Source organism: Capsicum annuum, chromosome 11 (assembly GCF_002878395.1).
Source record: "Capsicum annuum cultivar UCD-10X-F1 chromosome 11, UCD10Xv1.1, whole genome shotgun sequence".
NCBI lineage: Eukaryota > Viridiplantae > Streptophyta > Magnoliopsida > Solanales > Solanaceae > Capsicum > Capsicum annuum.
In genome coordinates, this window is record NC_061121.1 from 34,948,499 (window position 1) to 34,969,655 (window position 21,157).

At 35.4% G+C, this 21,157-nt stretch overlaps 1 long non-coding RNA gene and 1 pseudogene across 2 annotated transcripts in view; both read right to left on the reverse strand.

Moving 5' to 3' along the window:
• The window catches only part of LOC107847607, a 41,043-nt gene extending 21,160 nt beyond the window's left edge, over nucleotides 1-19,883 (reverse strand). Inside the window, exons 1-2 of one of the 2 annotated variants that reach the window (XR_007046586.1) lie at nucleotides 19,410-19,883; nucleotides 19,103-19,162 (exon numbers count right to left, since the gene is read on the reverse strand). This is a non-coding gene — a long non-coding RNA (uncharacterized LOC107847607). The remainder of the gene's footprint in view (nucleotides 1-19,102; nucleotides 19,163-19,409) is intronic. The other variant, XR_001667594.2, reaches the window with a different exon arrangement.
• On the reverse strand, nucleotides 9,687-19,093 carry LOC124888450 (annotated as a pseudogene).
• Nucleotides 19,884-21,157: the final 1,274 nt, after the last annotated feature.

Here is a 21,157-nt window from a genome sequence, read left to right on the forward strand (position 1 = left end):
ACCAAATATTAGAATAACCACATCTAGTTTCCCATAAAATCTCCTAATTTATACTATCTCTAGCCAACAACATGTGTTTCTGGTATTGAGACCCTCTCCTCCACTCTACTACCTAGGTATATGTCTTTTGCAATATTTAATCAACAAAAAATTATCCCACAAAGATTTTTTGATCCTAAAGTTCCACCATAATTTTGCAAACAAATCCTTTGATTCATCAAACAAAGACCTGAATCCCAGTCCACCCTCACTCTTAGGCAAACAAATATCTAACCAAGCAACCCAGTGTTTTGCTCTTTCTTCCTCTTTAAAATTCCATAAGAATTTAGAAAATATTCTATGGATATCATTGATAACACACTTAAGAGGAATAATAGCAGACAGAAGATAAATATAGATACTTTGTAAAACATGGTAAAGGATAAGAGTTTATCTTTACACACATTTAGATTATTCTGGACCTTTATCATCAATTCAACAAAATCATGTTTCTTGTTCTTTTCATGACTAATAGGACATCTTAAATACATCATCAAAAATTTACCCCTCTGAAAACCAATGACTACTTTAACCTACTGAGTAGCTTCATTAGAAGCCTTGTTATGCATATAAAATAGACCTTTTTCCTTATTAATCTTTTGCCCTGACTGCAATTCATGCATCTCTAGCCAAAATTAGGGTATTATCTACATACTTTAAGTTATTCAAATCATCACTCTATTTGGGCATGCCAAAGATCTTAAAATCCCTATTATAAAATAGTTGATTAAGAGCTCTAGAGAGAACTTATACTGATAAATGAAAAGAGAAAGAGAAAGAGGGTTTCCTTGCTTAACTCCTCTAGTGGAATGAGAAAAGCCACGAGTCTATGCATTAATAAGAAAAGAATACCAATTTTTTAGCAAGTAGCCTCAAGATCTTATCCACAAAAAGTCTGTTGAAACCTATTTTACATAAAAATGCAACTAAGAAGTCCCAATCCACTCTATCACAAACTTTAGCCATATCAAGGTTAATAACCAGATTAGCGGGATTTTATCTATTTCTAATGTCTGAAATAATCTCATGAGATAATAATACCTTTTCTGTAATGCTTCTTCTCTTCACAAAACCTGACTGATGAGGAGAAACAAGATTAGGAAAAAGATTTCCATTCTATCATGAAAATGCTTGAGATAACCTTGTTTAAAAAATTACTTAAACTAATTGGTCTTAAGTCTAAAAATGTTTAAATGACTTCTTTTTTAGGCAGTAAGACCAAGTTAGTATGAGTAATAGATTTAGGCATGGTAGATCCACCAAAAAAAGAATGAACAACTTCTATAATATCCCTACTATATCCCAATAGACTTGATAAAAATGACTAGTAAAGCCATCGGGACCACATGAACTCTAATTATTCATCTCAAAGACAACTTTTCTAATCTTCTTCATTGGGTATAACATTAAGCCTAGTATTTGCCTCATCGATGACATAGGGAGAAATATTCTATAATAATGAACCCTGATCATAAATGAATTCTCTGGAGAACTAATTCTAAAAAAATAACACTACCTCACTAGACATTTGTTCATCTTCTTTAGCCCATTAGCCATCTTGCTTCCTTATTCTTTTCAATTGTATTCTTTTCCTTCTTCCTTTTACCAAATAATTAAATAACTTAGTGTTTTAATCTCCTTCCGAGAACTATTGGATATTATACTTCTGCCTCTATAATTCCTCTTTATAGTGGATATACTTCTTCAATTCGGCCTGAGCTTTTTTGTAATACTCGTTCTTTTTCTTAGCTTGAAAATCATCTCAAAGATATTAGAACTTGATTTGAAATAAGAATTCATTCTTATACATATGGTACTTCCATAATTTTCACTTCCTATCACATGGTAAATTGAATAAGCTTTCCATCGATATATAATTTGCCTAAATCCGACACCCGGGCGAAGAGTTAGAGCCTTTTTAGTGAGATAGTGTTTGACCTGAGCCTTCAGCGCGGTGCGAAGATAGCTCAAATGGCAATTCTTAAATTCCAATGTTGCTCCACGATACTGGCGCATCGCACCAAACTTCCAAGTTGTAGACAAGGTGGCAACACAATAGCTCCACGTCACACCACCATGCAGTTTCCCATTTGTCAATTTCCAGTGACACGGCATTATAACGCCACGTCGTGCCAAGGGCCCAATTCGAGAAATTTTACTAAAAATTAAATTATGTGTCCAGGGTTAAAAGGGTCAATTTGCCCCCTATATAAGCTTCCAAACACAGAATTTAGCCCTTATTCATTCAAAATATTAATGTTTTTTCTCAAATACTCTCAAGAACTCAAGCTAGGGTTTTCATAAAAGGTCCAATTTTAAGAAGCTTTCACTATCAATCTTCACGAAATAATGATCTAAGGTATGCATAGTGTTCATTCATGGACTCCTTTCATCCATGAAGTCCAAGAATCCCTTTTCTAAACTTAAGTTATGGATTTTCTATATGTTTTCATACTTTGGCTGCTCATGTTCATGTTTTATAGATGTGAAATTGGATTCTACTCCATGATTGTTGATAGTTTCTATGTGGGTTTAATTACTATAGCCATAGATTCATGCAACCATAGTATTTAAACCCTTGAATGATGATATTAGAATTGAATAATGATATTTATATGTACCATACCTGTCGTATGTTTGATTAAATGCCTAGATGAAGGACTATTGTCTAACTAGCATGATATCATGAAATCCCCATGTATGTACAAGATCATGCCTATTACATGTTTGATGAAATTCTCCTATGAAGGTAGTATGTATTATGATGATAGTCAAGTTTTCAAGTAAATCATGCTATGTTAGTTTCTTTCTATCCAGTCCTGGGGGTACTCGTACCCAAAATATTAGTTGTGTGCCTAGATCTATGTCATGTTTTCATTATAATCTCAATCAAGCAATGAAATCTTAGACTTCAAATAGTCTTATGACTCAGGAAAAATCTCCATGATCTCATGACTTAGCTAGTTATCAGATATCAGTAGTATTCCGTCAGCCACGAAAATTTAGTGACTCAGTCCATGCTCAGTTCAGTTCAGTAAATCATGTTCAGTGTCCATTCAGATGGGAGTAGGAATTAACATTGAGTGAACCCAAGGATGGGGACTCACCTGTTATACAAGGATGTGATTCCTAGAAGCAATCCTTGTGTTCCAGAACTATGTAGCCAGCATAGGTTGAGACATCGTAGCCTGCTATATGAGGATAGATAAGGTTGATTAACCTATTATGTAAGGGTTACCACCGTTCTCACTAGAGTTACCTATTATATGAGGGTTACTCACATGTTGTCTTTACCAGTGGTGCAGTATTGACACCCTTCCAATCAGGGCATAGATTGGACCCTAGCTCAGCTATCATAGCACCTTTGGGGCATGTCGGTTAGACACTACTTCCCATAGTTTCATGTTATAGAATTAGGACTATCAGATATAGTCAATCAGTCTCAGTAATAGAAATTAGATAGTTCTTCAAATTTCAGGACTATCAGATACGGTGAACTCGGATACAGTACAGAACTCAGATAGTTCCATCAGATTTAGGACTGTCAGATACAGTCACCCATGTTATCAGTATTATTCAGATATAGTCCTTTATGTTATCAGTCATATTAGTTACTAGTATGTCACATTATCAGTATACAGACTCAGAAATCATGTTGTCAGTTTCAGTTACAGTTACGTATTTATGCATGTATTCTCACATTCATGTTAGACAGTCAGTTAGCATTATTCATGCATGGGAACTATTGCATATAGCCTACCTCACATGTATACTCGGTACATATGTACTGACGCATTCGCGTTATGGTGCTTTTTTATTTATGTTACACCATAGGTTCTGAGACACGAGTTCTAGATCAGCAGTAGATTCCAGATTCAGTAGTCAGAGTAGAAGTGAGTCCTCATCCTTCGAGGACATAATGATTTTTTTTGTATCTCATTGATTAGCTTATTAGTTGGAGTTAGTTGGGGACATGTCCCATCAACTCCTTATTCAGATTTTTCAGACAGTAGAGGCTTTCAGACTAGATGCAAACTAGATACAGACTATCATATTTTAGACTTCAGTTTTGTCGTGGGTATTCTATTAGCCCATACAGATCTTACGTTATTCATTTATGTTCATGATCGAACCTTATGGCCTTGCAGTGCATGTTTCCACATTATTATGTTATCTTATGCAGTATACAGGTATAGATATCAGTCATGGGTTAGCTTGTGGTCCTTCGGGGTCATAAGCACCATGTAGCATTCTGGTTCAGCAAATTAGATCATTATATTTTTGTAAGATGATCCTGTTGTTAGTAGAGGGAAATTCTTCAAACCTTAATAATCATAATTGCTTCCCTTATAGTCAATTATTTAAACATTTCTCCAAATTATTTCTTGCTCTACTTAGTTAATACATTTTTTAGTCTTCTTCATCATTTCTTTTAGTCTGCAAAAGAAATCACCAGATCCTTCAGCAACCCAACTTTTTCTTACCACCTCTCCAAAATCATCTCTTCTATCCAGAATTTCTAAAATCTAAGGGGTTTTATGAAATTTTGAGCATCACCACCATAAGAGAGTAATAAAGGAGCATGATTAGACCCTGTTCTGGCCAAGTGTTGTATTTATATTCAAAAAATCCAACAAAGCCTGATTAATGACTATTATATCTAGCCACATAAAAATGTAATCTTCATATACCCTAGCATTCACTAAGTAAAAGGGATTCCAGAGAAACAAATATCAAAAACCTCACAGGAATTAATACAGAATGCAAAATCTTCAACCTCTTGAGGATAAATAGGCAAACCTCTAATTTTTTCTTCTTCACTAATGATAACATTAAAGTATCCCCCACCAACCAAGGCAAAGAAATGTTACTACCAAGAGAGTATAAATCATCCCATAAACCCATCCTATCCAAATCAAAACATTTAGAATACACCATAGTAGAGATTATCTATTTACCATCTTCCAAGGTAAGAAGCAACGTCAATTGTTGATCAGTCCTATAAATCACCCTAACCTAAATTTTCTCTTTAATAAACACCCATATCTACCCATTTTGATTATAATTAACATATCTCATCCCCATTCTCCTCTTAAATCTTTGGATATGTGTAGTATCTTCAAATGGTTTTACCAAAGCAATAAGAAAGAATTTATGATGTTTGTTTAACATTTGAACTCTACGGAAAGAATTTTGAGTTTTCACTGACCTTATTTTTCAAAAATCTTTTTTGTATTTTATTTTATAGTAGATTTAACTCCTCTTCTTGCCAAAATTCTTGTTGGTTAGTTACTAGCTTCCTCTTTGTTTTTACCTTTCTTTCCCTTTCCCAGTGGAAGCCTCTTATATCTAGTTTCCTCTTTTTACATATTTACTGGCTTGGCACCAGCTGTAACTGGATAAGACATTACTTCTCCTGAGCTTGTAGACATTTGAAATTGACATTCTTCTACTACTTGCAAATCTTCCTAGTAAGTTTCTTCCTTAATTTCCTGCAATAATCTACCTTCAGTAATAGCCAACATAGTCTAAGAACCTTGTTCATGAACCTTGTGTACATCATATGTTGCTCCCATATTTTGATTATCATTTTCGTGCAATTTTCCAATCTGGATGTCATGAAGTTGTTGATGACATTGATCACGTTTTTTAGGTTTCTTTATTCCTTTATTTCTAGATATTGTCTCCTGTACATTGTCATTTTGACTTGTCTTCATTATTTATTTGTTCTGCCTAGCCATCTTCTCTTCACTATTTATCCCTTGACTTATATTTTCCTGCTAGCATGGTCCACTTGCTTACCTCTTTGTACAGATATAGCCTTTTGCACAATTTTAACCTTACTTTTTTCCTTTGTGCTATAATATTCCCCACTATTAGTATTTTCATCCTCTTGATCTATATAATTCAAAATACCAAATGTGTTACTAGTCTCTACCTCCTATTTATGTGACATCTTCATGGAAATATTAACATCACTATTAGTGTATTCAGACTACTTTGATAACTTTTTTGCGGGATTCCATGCAAACTACCCACCATTTCTTCCTCTGAAGGCATGGGGATGCAAATCTTTTTTCACCTGTTTCTTCTACTCCTCTTTTATATTTTCAAATTGTTTTTTCAATTCAGAATGAAGAGCTCTACTTTCATCCACATCATGACCTTACTGTTTACAAGTCATATAGTACTTGGGTAAATAATCACACTAAATCTTAATCTTTTCAACTCTGGTTTTTCCATCCTTGGCATTAACCAGTTCAATTTCTACAATTTCAAGCAATTTGGCGAGCAATTCAACTAACACCTTCACTTTTGCATAGCTTGGCCTAGTCTTAAACTCATAAATTCAACTAGAACTCTTATTCTAGCTATTCTGTGGATTCAAAGGATTATCCATACATTAAACGAGTGTAATAAACTTATCTCAATAGTACAAATTGCCAAAGCATGAAAGAAGTAGCCTCTCATAAGCCTTAGTTTAGAAATTTAATTATTTAGGAGAAATAACATCAGAAATCAAAAAATAGGCCTTAAACGCTATATAATGACTGTTGTAATAGTACCTTGTGTTCTTTGGCAGTACCAAGGTAGTGTCCAGAGGCCTTCAATAACGGTCCAACATAGAACTTGTCGATCTCTATGGTGGTACAAGAATTTCTATAGTAGTCCTTAACCAGTAGATCAGGGGACTTTCTAGAATCTCCCCTTTTACAATACTCTCTTAGTTTTCCACAATACAAATTTATCTTATTATGGAAAATGTCACAATGGGAGTTTACAACCCCATTCTCATTCTCAAAATTCCTATGGATCACTATATCTTATATCTATAATGTTATATCCACAAAATTGTCAAACATTACACCTCTTAAATGTAATATCTACACCACCCAACACCTAATTTTTTATCAAAACCCACTCTAACCTGAGATCTTAACAACTCTCATCCTAGGAAAAACTCTACCTAGGTATTTACACCCCAATCAAAGCTATAATGATGGAATGGGTTATTGTACTATCCATTCGAGATAATTCCATATAAAATATCTAGGCTTAAATCCTTTATGGTACATATGAACATAACTATATCTGGATTATAAAATTCACACAGTTGCATAGACCACAAGGAAACCTAACTAATCCAACTTTGAAAAAAGTGAAGTGATATTACATGGTCAATACATCTCTAAGACCTTCAACAAATTCATCTCCAATGATTATATAAAGTTTCATTAGTTGCACCTTTATCATACATAGAGAAACGATGATTTATCTATAATAATTATAGATATTCAATTATAAAATAAATGATTTTGGAAATTCTAATCCTTTGATTTGATTTCAATAAAAAGTCCTGATAATTTAGTGCATCAAAGAAATAATTTAAAGAATCTCAAGCACAACAAATTGCATAGTGAAACCCAAATCCATTAGAAATTAATTTTGAGTCTTTCCTAGGATTCTCTATGTTTCTTCTATTCCCTTTTATGATTCAAAATATGTTTCTTTGGCAAAGCTTTTTGATATTTTTCTATTATTTTATGCAAAGTGTAATGCCCAATAAGTTTCAAGCCTAGGCTAGAACCATGCTTTGACCACATGTAGGGTAAATCATCAAGTTTCAATAGTATGAGAAGATATTTGGCCATGTACCAAGGTAACAAGAACCCCTAGCCCATAACAAAGCCAATACCTTCATTACTGATTTATTCTTAAAGGTGTAATCAGCTTAAAACAAGCATAACTTCCAAATTCAAATGTATATTTGAGATTTAGTCTCATAATATGGTAGATATTTTGATTATCTTTCCAATGCATCTAGTTTACTCCTAATCCGACTTCGGAGTAAAAAGTTATAGACTTCTTAGAAAAGCACTACTCTATAGTATGATACCACTAGTCAAACCACGGACATGGTTACATTGTACGACTTTTTAATGCTCTATTGTAGTCAAGACAACCCAAATATACAAAAGTTTTCAAAGTGTACCCACATACCAGGAGAGGGAACCACAATCGTTCTTTGAAACCATGATCCCCTAGAACGATCGTGAGTCCTATAGATGCCCTTGATGTAGCCAGCAAAACCTATGAACCAAGGTACAATAGTAGGTAGATATCACGGTAGCACCAAGGCTCATCTAATAATGTTCATAGAGCTCTCGTTTACCTTCCAACTATGAGTTCAACCTACGATCATAGGTTTTTCCATGATCGTGGGAAGGTCTCATAATTCCCTCCTCGCAGCTTCTAATTATGAAATTTTAAGGGGTATATTAGTCTTTTCCTACTCTTTTAACAACAAAACTACATAATTTTGTGAATATAAAGGGTCATTATTAGGGTTAGTATGACCCTAAGCTCTTGTTACATAGAATAACATCTGATACTTAGTTTTAAAATAGAAAAGAGGTAATTTTTTCCCAAGGTAGAGCTAGGGTTCATCTTCCTCAGGCATCATCTCTAAGAAATTCTTTAGGGTTCTCATCTCCAAGTATGTGGAATTTTATCAGTGGATTCTCTTTCCCCCATTAAGTCCCAAAGTTAACCAAATTCTCCAGTACAATTCTTTTTTCACAATTTAGGGTTATAGAAATGAATAAATTCATTAATATATTAGTACTTTGGTGTCGTTGAGTTATAATACCTTTTTAGAATAAATTTAATTATTATTACTGGGAGAATATTCCAAACCCTAGTTGAATTGTAAAATCCATGATTGTTGGACCTAATTCATTGAATTCTATAAATTCGTTCAACTTACAAAATTGATGTTGGGTATATTTGTGCACTCTAGTGTGGTTATCCTAGCTTAATAAGCCTTGTTATGAGGAAAATTCATATGCTTTACGCGTTAATAATGATATAAATATGCATCTAAGTTTTCAAGTATGTGTTTACAATGTTTAAAGATGTTTTCACACGAGTTTGTGTTCGAATTGAGCATTTAAAGTCTAGATGAGAAAACTAGTGTTCTAGCTTGAGTTACTATTTCATCGTCTTGAATGTTGTGTTTTTTTGAGCTTTAATTTGCAGTGTGTAATGTTATAGGTTACTTGGTGAGTTGATTATGATGATACGTGAAAGATTTACAAGCCTCAAATCAAGTGGAAACATCATACAAAGGTTTAGAATGGAAGACACAACACGAAAAAGAGTGGTGTGTCATGGTAAAAGACTCATCAAGAATTGTCAAATTCCAATAGCTTAACGTGATTATGCTGCATCGCGGGGATATAGCAATGAGCACATGGGTTTGACGCGATGAAGCTCAAAAGCGGGAAATCTGTGCCTTGCTATAAAAGAAAAATGTGAAATCCTATTCCTACATGGCTTATGACTAGTCTACTATAAATAGAATGTATTAAAGCATATTTTGGAGATCCTTGAATGGCTCGGACAATAGAGAAGGATGCTACAACTTTATTTTTAGGTTTTTCATTCTTTAATTTAGCTTTTTTATGGTTTTGATACTTAGTACAATTATTTGGATGATGATTATAAACATGAGTGGATAAAAAAATCCATTTCCTAGGTTAAATCCAAGAACATGACTACTATAATTTTGAAATCTGATAATTGAATAACTGATAATTGTATGCTATGGTCAATGCAAACCTGAATTGAAGTATACTGAATACTAATTGACAGTGTGGGAGCTATCATCTAACCGACGTGCCACAATATGAGCTATTTGGGGTCCAACCTGTGACCCCAGTTGGAAGGGTGTCAGTACCATGGCACAAGTTTAAATACATGGCTGCGTGGATCCACTAAAGTGTTGTTCTGAAGGACGAAGGGTAACCCTCAACTGGCAGGTACTCATGTGAGATCAACCCTCAACTAGCATTTTAACATCTCAAATTATGCTGGCTACATAATGATGGAATACGGGGACTACCACTAAAGATCACACCCTCAACTGGCAGGTAAGCCCCCATCCCTGGGTTCACTCGGTGCTAAATCCTACTCCCAACTGAACTGACATAGAATACTAAATTATTTTAAGTTTAACGGATTATGATAACTGACAAAACTGATAATTTTTGTAACTTATCTGAAACTATTCTGAAGATACTGAGACTAAGTAAACAGTTATGTTTTTGGATATTCATAAACCTCAGGACTCGATAGCAATAATAGCAAAATAGTACTAAAACTTTGGAAACATAACATGATAGCATTATTAAAAATTCATTCTTGTACGCACTTCATCAAACATTTGCAATGTATGATTTAAGCTAAGTATGGGAATAGTTAAAAGCCTGTAGGAATAGCATATTTCAACACCAACATCACTAATTATGGATTAATCAGTGAACAAAGATATTTAAATATGTGGGTTTAATACCAACAACAAAATTTTATGGAAATGTGATATAGAATCAAAATTCATGGGGATTTATGGTTAAAATCACAATAGCTTGTATAAAGCATGACTTTGAATTCGAAATTGGGTTCTTGAACTCCATGGGTGAAAAGAGCCCATGGATGAACATTTAACATATCTTAAAGCTTTGATCTTGAAACATAATTAACTCTTCTTAAACTTTCTTGGATTGGGAATTATAATTTCTTAGCTTTCTTGTAGAAGGTCTTGAATCTTGTTCTTGGGAGATGATCTTGAGAGGAAACCATAGTTTTCATGTTTTTTAGAGTGGAGAGGATTATGAGTGATGAGAAACTGATATTTTATCAGTTAATAGGGTTTAATGCATGATTTAAGTCATGGGGGTGGGGTTTGAGGTAAGGAAAATACAAAAATACCCCTAAATAAACCAAAAAAATTTGTAGAAACCTTTAGTTTACGACCAAGGTTGACGGCTCATCACCTAAGTCATCACTTTTTGGCTAAAATATCCCCCTACCTCTTTAGGCTGACGAATAGAGTTGATGGGTCATCACTTAGTTGATGGGTTGTCAGTTTGGTCATCACCTAAGTGATGGCTCGTCATCTTGGTCGTCACTCGGTTGACAGATTGATACTTCAAAGTAAAATGAGCATAACTTTCTACTTTAATATCAGATTAAGGTGAAATCAGTTGCGTTGGATAGAAGATTCAAAGATCTTTCTATTGGTATATAGTAAGACAACTGAATCAATTTATGCTAATAGATACAATCATTTAAATTTGATCCTTACTGGAGCATTTATCAAAACTCTATCGATAGAAAAGTCTTTAACTTATCTTTGAGTTAGGAGGATATTATGACCTCGATCAATACACAAAGATATTAACACATCATATATAATAACACATGTATAAACATATAATAATTGGGTTTAAGTTTGTACACATAGTTAGGTCCTGGGTTTCAACCAGGATTTCGTTAGAGTAATAAGCCTGGGATGGACCATTACTAAGAAGAACCAAAGATTATGGTGAGATATTAGTGTGATGAACTTTCAAAAAAGATAAGAAAATGTCATTTTAACTTCTTACTTTCAAGAAAACCCACCATCACATAACCCTTACCAATGCTCCATGTGACACCAGTAGGAAAATGAAACCTAAAATGATAAATTGATTTGTGCTCATCCTTTTACGGGATATGGGGAAACCCCTCTCCCTTTTGAAGTTGTTACTCCAAAATGATGTCTTCCTTGTATTGTATATAATTTAAATAAAAGCTAAAGAACTTTCTTTTAAGAATATATCTGGTTCCATCTTTCTTTTGTTAGTTAAGCCACCTTTTTCTAAAAAGGATTGTAGTAATTCTGGTTTGACAATATTTGGAATGGCTCTCTCATATTGAGAAATTCTTTCTAGTGGCATTCGATCATAGAATCCACTGACAGTTGCATAAATGACTAGAATTTGATTTTCAATTGGTAGTGGTGCATATTGTCATTGTTTTAGTACTTCTATCAGCCTTGCACCTCTATTGAGTAATGCTAGAGTCGCATCATCAAGGTCTGAGCCAAATTGAGCAAGGGCGGCCACTTTACGATATTGAGCCAATTCCAGTTTTAAACTATCGCAGACTTGTTTCATAGTTTTCAACTGAGTAGTAGACCCGACGTAATTGACAGATTAGTCGATGTTAATAGCAGGTCTAATTCTACGATAACATAGCTCTGTTTCCAAACAGATTTGTCCATTAGTAACAGGGACCACATTGGTGGGAATATAGGTTGATACTTCTCCTGCTTGTGTTTCAATGATGGGCAAGGCGGTCAAGATACTTGCTCCTGTCTGTTCCGATCGTTTAGCCACTTTTCTAAGAGGCGGGAATATAAATAGAAAACATCCCCTGGGAAATCCTCATGACCCTGTGGTCGGTGTAACAATAATGACATTTGTTGATATGCTACCTCCTATTTACTAAGATTATCATAGATTATTAATGTGTGCATTCTATTATCGTGGAAATATTCCCCCATAGGACACCCAGAATATGGGTCCAAAAATTATAAAAGAGCAGGATCCAAACCAGTGGCTGCTACAAGAATAGAATATTCCAAAACAATCACTTCTGAAGGAATTTGAACTAATTGTGCCACAGTTGAGCATTTTTGTCCAATTTCTACATAGACACAATGCAATGTCTCACTCTCAGAGGTGGCCCTTGAGTTCAATTGCTTTTGGTTTAATATGGTATTGCTAGCAATAGCCATTTTTCTAGTTTGTCGTTCCCCAATTATAAGTTCTTGTTAACCACAACCTATAGGAACTAGGATATCTACCACTTTAAAACCTGTTTGTATAGGCTCATGCACTGATTTATGTTCAATAATCCCAGGGGATTTCACTTCCACACATCTTCACTCGTGATTTCTTAGAGCCCCCTTCCATTAATAGGTACTCCCAAGCCATCGACCACATGCCCTAGCGTAGCCTTTCCCATAGGGAGATCCAGTGCACTTGACAAGATCTCCTTCCTTAATAACAGCATCACTACAAAGGACAACAATCCCTACATTCTCATTCTCAAGATTCAAGGCTATTCTTGTTACACCGCTGGTAAATCCCACCATTTTCCTAGCTTGAATCTCATTCAATCCATAAACACGTGCAATCTCATCTCTAACTGAGACACTCAACAAATTTTATCCACTTGAAAATTTATGTAAAAGTTGCTAATTCAACTTTCTAATAGACTTGTTAGTTCCGCAACTCAGGGAGAAAGTTCCACAATTCAGAAAGATAAAAGGAAGAATGCCACTAACAAAGAAAAGCTCTACCAATATCTCTTTCTTTTGATTAAGTCAAAGATATCTCTTTCTTTTGATTGAGTCAAAGACCAGCGCTAAATCCTGCCGAGCAATCACTCTCAAAACCCTTTTATAAGGCAAACTGCAGTAGGTCCCATAGTTTTCTATTTGAGATAGGTGGTCTAAGTAAGTGTCCAAGGATAATGGCTTCCTAAACGGATAGAAGAGTTCCCCCCTAATCTGGTGCATTTTCTCAAAAAAAGACTCATCGTGCACTCTATCTGAATGAAGGACTTTCTCTATCTTTAGTTCCATTTTGAATTGAGCCTCGATAATATCAGAGAAAATATGCTTAGAAAGGAGACACCTGAAAGTATAAAAGTAAAGTCTCTCATTGAGCTCCCTTAGCCTCTCTCCATCCTTCTGTAATGGATAATAAGTCTTAGCAATAGGAGGCTCTATGGGTTCACCAGGGTTGGGAGAGTCCAGGGTCAGTTGGTTGAGACCGGATTCAAAATTTGCAATGGAACTACTTCCAAATAAATTGGAAAATAAATCAGTCAAACTGAATCCCCTTCCTCCAGATGAATTATCATCCATGTACAAGTTGCTACAATCGCCAACTAAAGTGAGCAGAGAAGAAGAAGGCAGATAGGCACTTCGGAACCAAAGAGCCTAAAAAGAGCACGTAAGGCTTGGAGGAAAAATGAACATTTGACCCTCTCCATAATAAGTTAGGAATCAAATCCAATCAAATAAAATAAGAGACGAGTAGTAAAAAAAGGATAGAAAGGAGAATTATTGAATGAATAAAAGATAGAGACAAGGGGCAAAGGATATTCATGATATTCAGAAAGATTTATGTTCATTCACTCTGCTTGTAGAGCGGTATACCAAAAAAAAAGAGACTTGTCAAAAATCGCCGGTTGGGTTTGTTTATCCAACCAAGAAAGGCATGGGGATTTTGGGTATGGTAACTAAACACTCAGTTAGCGTTAGCTTCTCTTTTGATTTCGCCAACTCAGGTCTTATATTGACATACGATATTATTTTGCTAAATCACAGGTATAAGCGTTATAGTACAGTGTTGACTGGTGTGCTTTAGTGTAATCAGGGAGCTGGAACCAAAGAAAGACTGTACCCGGGGTCCCTTTCTCTCATTAGGCAGCTATCTCGAGCTCATTGAACACTAACTTTCTTCTTTTTCTTTTCTAATATTCGAAATTCTCTCAATTGTGCCCCCACTGCCTAGCACTCTCTGATACGTGTTCTAGAATTATCCAATTCAGTGGAGTGTGGCTTACCTTTCTCAATTATGACATATTCGGTTAGGTTGCCATCAGTAGTATTTTCTATTTTTTTACTTCTTTCTCTTTCTATTTTTTGGGTTTTTTCGTGTGATGTGTACCTCTGCTTTAAATAAACAGGGAAGGGGGACTATTTTAGGATTCACATTTTTTTGATTCATTCATTCATAAGGGTGTATGATAAGAAAAAGTACTCTTACTTGTTCCAGAAAGAAAAGTAGCATTTTACAAATAGATTTGATTCATTAAGATGAAAACTTCACACAGGAAGTGTATGTCACATATATTTGTTAGTATATTATTTATGGGTTTTATGGCCTCCATGTGTTTGTCTGTGTGTGGTTTCTGAGCTAGGAGCGCTTGGAATTTCAGTCCTACTCTATACTATAAAAAAATGGCTCTCCTTCGCTTTTTAGTAGTCGAAGATAGAGTTAGGTTTCGAAGGAAGAATGTATGCACTTAGCCCCGTCGCTCATGAAATGACTCTAAGACAAAGAGACGGTCTATGGCGTTAACCCTATCCAGTCATGGACAGCGTGACAAAGAATAAGACATCATCCTAGCAAAGCCTACCAAAAGGGGAAAAAAACTTCCCGTCTCCTTTGGATAAGCCAGTCATGCATGATCTACAGCGTCGAGAAAGCATTCCTTATTTTTAGTTAGGAATTTCATGTTCGCATACCTCGGGTAGTTTTCTCCAATCAAAGAACTTCTCTACGCTACTTAGCCAATCAAGAAAGTCCTCAGGATGCAAGGATGCAATCGGCCATGGAAATTAGGAACGTCCACTTTGATCTCACGATCTCCTTGATCTCGATGCCCTTCTAAGACCCGGATCAAGCGCTTCCTTATCATTCAAAATAGAAATTGGATCAAACTTCTTCTTCTTTCTTTTACAAATTCGGCTTCTCTTGAGTGATTGTTTGAGTTAATCTTAAGCCTTCTTGACTAGTTTTGAGTCCCGATTTTCAGTCCTTAGATGATCTTTCGGGTCTTAGTTCTAAGTACAATGGATTCCATAGGTATTTCCCGTGTTCTTTTGAAAGAAGCATCTGGAAATGACTTGTTATGGGCTTATGCGATGAAGAATGATTTGCTCAAGAAAAAAATTCTTGTGTTTATGTGGATGGGTCGCTCAATTTCCCAAGATTAGAGAAGGGGATTTTCCTACAAAAGATGAAAAGTGCTTAGCTTCAAAGGATGACTTGTTTACTTCCTTTGAGTCTCATTACCTCTTTTACGACTGCTAAAGATATTTGGTTTGACGAATGTAATTGCAAGATCTTTCTGGATACTGTCTCTGTATCCTTCCATTAGGTGGAGTCCACTTGAGTGTACTACTGTGCGATGATATGCCGGACTTGTTCAATTGGTGAACTTGAGAATGTCGAGTTATTGTTGTTTATTTTGTTTGAAATCCATTTTCAACCCTCGCAAATTGCGAATATGGGAGTTGCTACTGACTACTGAGTGAATAGGCGAAAGGAGATTGGAGATAAATCCGTTCCACCTTCATCGCATATAAATGGCTTAGAGAACTCAAGAGTACCTTTGTCAGAGACTAGCTACTTTTCAACAGGTATAGTTAGTTTGCAGTCCTATCAAGGGGCCGTATACACTGTTGCAACCTTTTTGTTGGCGATAACAATGTCGTCACCGAGAATGGCTTTTTGAAAACCTTTTCCCTCTATAAAATTTATATACTTTCTCAGCTGCACACTAGCATACTAATATATAGTGAGTTAGTTTAAATGCAGGCGTCAAACCATTTAGCTGGGTTAAGGATTGGTGAAGTCAATATTTATGAAGTAAGAATGCTCTTATCTCCCCTCGCTGTAATTATCTCTGGAAGTCGCCCCTGCAACCCTTTGACTCTTGTAGGCTACATTCGAACGAAATAAGAGTAAGGCTTTCTCCACGAGAGAACAGATTGACTACTTGCAGAGGGGCACCTAGTTAACGGAGTTCACGAGGAAGCGACTTTAGTTAGTAAAGCGAGGCCTCACACATCAAACCATATCGTTATCTTACTAAACCAAGTGAGGTATAGACAGATTATACCACAACTTATGTTGTGGCGAGACGAAGGGACGAAGCTAGAGGCTCTCTTGCTTGCTTTTGCTTACCAGACAAGAAGGATTATTAAACCTATTAATTATTAATAAACTATAGCAAACCATATGAAAGACCCTTGTGGTCTCCCTTTGACTTGCTAGGAAACTGAGATCACACTCTTTCCTACTCTAGACAAATAGTACGAAATACGGACTATAACTCAAGCCTATTGGTCCGTATAAAGTCAGGATTCAGGGATTTTAAACACTCTAATGGACTATAACAGCTGAGTAGTATAAGTATAATAGCCCTGAGTGACTCTTAGCTACCTTCATGAATAGAGACCATAGAGGAAGGCGTTGTCATGAGACCCGCCCTCAGGGATAGAAAAATCAAAAATCCTAAGTGGCTTCTTGTTTGGGGTATCTGAATCGTATTCTTGTTTGGATACTTGAATCAAACTCTTCTGTTTATTTATGGCAAACCTTGACCATTGTTTCCAATATTTCCAAGGTAAATTAATTGAATGCACGATCATGAGTCATTTCTACCGACCCATCATGAGGTCACATCTCATGAGTCTATCGTGCCAAAACTACTAATGCTGATAAATGCTTTGCCCTGACTAGCTAGTCTAGGAAGGTAGGTAATTAAAAAGTAGATCTAGGGCTTGTTAGACTTCTTATTCATCATTGAGATACTCCCAATCTCCATCAATAAGTAGCACCGGAGTGAATCATAATGTTTCGATCTGGGGGTCAGGAGTAGAGGTTGTAGTATCGTAGCTAATTCTCTTTAATCACCATCACGAGATTTGACTATAGCTAATCAATCTCCTACTTTCATGGAGTTTGGAATCTTAATATTATCTTAGAGCGGATCTAGAAATCCGCAGGTAGTGGTAGTTTGCTTGGTGAAATTCGATTTAGAAAGGGAAAAGACGGCTTGCCCAACCTAGACATTGTAACTGAATTTTAATTACCTACCTTCCTAGACTAGCTTGGGAAAGACCCACGGGCTATGGATCCCACTAATAGAATGGGACTATAACCAACCTTCCATGGTCTAGGTTCAAGGACAATACAGATAGTGGATTTGAGTATCTAAGGAAGGGTAGTCGTTTAGTGCAACAACACTCTGGCTTCATGGACCTAATTTTCAGGATGGACTCACTAGTGTCCCAGGGGTGACACTACACACTGAATTACCCACAACACTATTTTTCCACAGGACTGAATCCATAGAAACCTTGGCCATTACTTTAAGAGGCAGAAGATTGGTATGCAGGATCGGTAGCAATGGTTTTATATAAATGTGAATCAAGAGATTAGGTTGAAAGGCTTTCCAACTAGACATAGTACCATTGGGAGTTGTCCTTCTTCTTTAATCGGTCGCACCAACTTGTTCCCACTTTGGGAAGGGAACTTAGTTGGAATTCCAATTTCAAAGAAAACACATACGAAAGGCAAGACATTGAGAAGGGCTTGTTCTTGAATTATATGGAACATTAGCGGTCTTAGGTGATTCTCTAACAAAGGAAATAAAAGAATGACTATTTATATCAAAAGATAGGCTTACTAACCTTCGGGCATAGTGAATAGTAATAAGAGAAGTTGCTTAAGGACCTACGAAAAAAGCGGCCGAAGCAGAGTCAATTCATATTTAAAAAAAAAAAGAGAATTCAATGTCAATCGACATCTCCTTGGCACACGTGATGGATCATACTTTCTTGCCTTAGACCACTATCGAGGCTATGAGTTTTCATAGGATAGATGATTCTTTACCGTGAAGGTAGTTTACTAGCTTACTTGTTAAAGTAAGGCAGAAAGAATACCTGTTGTTAACAAAATAGAGTCTTAAAAGCTCATTTATCGCAGTGGTCTCAAAAAAAAATTATCGTATTTTAGAAAAAGAGGTCTATAAATGTCATTTAAGAAAGATGGCGCCTTTGCGAGGATGTCTTGAATCAGCCAATGCCAAGGCAACAAGGCTAGCATCAAACCTACCTGCCTAGAACCCTACAAAATTCCTACCAAGGTTTCCATCCCCGATGATAGAAGAGGACGTAACCGGTGTTAAGGTTAAAAGGGTAACTGCTCTCGTAGTCGTAGTCGCTCTTGGGACTGATATCTTAAGGAAATGGAATTCTTCCAAAATTCTCATGGAAAGTGTAGATGTTTAGGCTTGCCCCTGCTACTGCTAGAGAATAGGTCATCACTTTCTTTGCGGTTGATATGGTTAAATCAACTAGTAGAAGGAAGGTGGCACAGTTCAACTAGTAGAAGGAAGGTGGCACAGTTAATCAACTGAATCTGCGCTTAGAAAGAATAACATTGAAGCCACGTTTAGAATGGTCAGAACCTTTTGTGAAGAATTTCTCTTTGGAGAGCTAAATATAAGGGTGATAAAAAAGGGAACCTAAGATAATCACGTCAACCACATGGTCATGGCGGAAGCGATTCAACTAGTAACTAAGAGAAGAGCGATAATGTACTACATTTAAATAAAAAGGATGAAATAGAAGACGAAAATAATTACTAACCTTCTCCAGAGCAGCGAACTTAGATGATAAGCTGGAGAACAATTTCACCACATACTTTGACTTTGAGTTCAACCAACGAAGGGAAATAATGAGAACGACGTGAGGAAAATAGAGAAATTAGTGAATGAAAGAGTGAAAAAAAATCCCTAAATTCTCTACTACTTAACCTCTATCTTTTTTTAGGAGTGAATCAAAGCCCCTTTATAGGCAAAATTTGGCAGCAAAATGGTTTCTTTGAGAAGCTTTGAAAAGTTTAAAAATTGAGTGAAAAAAGTGACGGTTTTCAGTATTCAAGGAAGGAAATTACCTTTTTGGAACTGATTTGAAAGACTTAGACTTGGTAGAGATTTGATTTGAACCATTTGAGTTCTTCAAGGTGAACAACTAATTGTTTGTTGAATCAAAGGGACAACACTCCAAGGACCATTGAATGCTTACATATTTCTCTTTTCAGAGGTCTATAATGGAGAAAAGGGAGTCCCTTTTAGGATCTATATTTTCGGAAAAAGTAAGGAAGGGAAAGTTATCGAAGTGATTTTGACGGAGACGGGAATAGAGTAGGGGAGAGAGGAGAAAGAACCATCGGATTTCTCATTGTCTGGTGGTCCGAACGTTGATTGGCGTCGTTGGATGTTGTTGCCGATAGGAGTTGGTTTTTGCCGTGTTGTTGTTATGTGCGTATGTATGTTGATATTGTGGAAGTTGTTGTTTGCTGTAAAGGGAAAAAGGAGAAATAGAGTTGGGTCGGGTCAGCTTGTTGGCTATTGGGCTGGTTTGGGGTTGATTTTGAATCTGCTGGGCTGCTGTTGTTGTTTCTTAAAGATGTTAGACTGGCAGGTTGAATTAGAATTAGGATAAATATCATAAATATCAACCTTTTGGAAGTAATTACACTCTCTTCCACTTTTTTAATTACTTTACTCTCTCTCTATTAATATACTTAATATAGCCGACATATACATAGCATTCTGTGTACATGTTGAAATTATTATAATATGTTTAGGGAGTTGAAATTTTTTGTAATATTGAAATATAAGTAGTGTATTTGTGTAATTTTTAGTTAGAATTAAGGTGGGGGGTTTTAATTGTTGTTGGGCCGTCTGGATCAGCCAAGATTTGGGCCTGGGGTGGATTTACACATTTAATTGGTATTGGGGATTAAACCATTTAAGAGATAGCCTAATGAATTGAAATTTTAACCAATTTTTAAAATCTAGCCAAATTAATAAATCCATTGTCCAATTGCATAACAATTGTGGCCAAATAGATTTCAATTATGACCGAATCCAATAAATTGACTAAGTTGAATCAAAATTCGAAACAAATTAATAATAAATTTTATCCCGAGTCTCTTGACTTAATAATATCAAATAAATACTTTCCGAATAATTAATTTTAAGAACAACTACACGTTTAATTCAAAATTTTACCCGTTTGAGTAAATTTTCAAGGTAGCCTTCTATTAAAAAATTAATTTTTGATAAATTAATTGTTTAGGCAACCAAATTTTTATGATCTCGTATACGTGAATATAGAAATGTATAATTTTTCACCTGAATGACAAAACTTATCCAAATGAGAATTTTTAAAAACATTTATCTGAATAAATAAATATTTTGATTTTATTTAAAATCAAAGAAATTCAAAATTAAACTTAGTCGTGAAGGACAAAAATTCGATGTCAACAGGAAAAATTTCCAATTCTAAGCTATTGTTTACAAAAGCAATAGAATGAAGAACGAACTGAGTCTTATAGTGATCATCTTCTCAACAAAGGCAGACTTACCCGCGTTAGTCATATTTTATTTTGACAATCCCATTTTAATCAGCTTCTCCATGTTTATTTTTATTACCACTCTATTTAGTTTTAGTAATCCTAGGATTTTAACTCTTTTTATATATTTGTAGGCATTAGGATAGGTACAAATTATTTATATTCTTTTTTAAAAAAATAAATTAAATGATAATATGTCTATATTTAGAGTATAATAAGTATATAATTAATGTATAAAAACATGCATATAGATTATACATAAATTATTGTAGTGATTATTC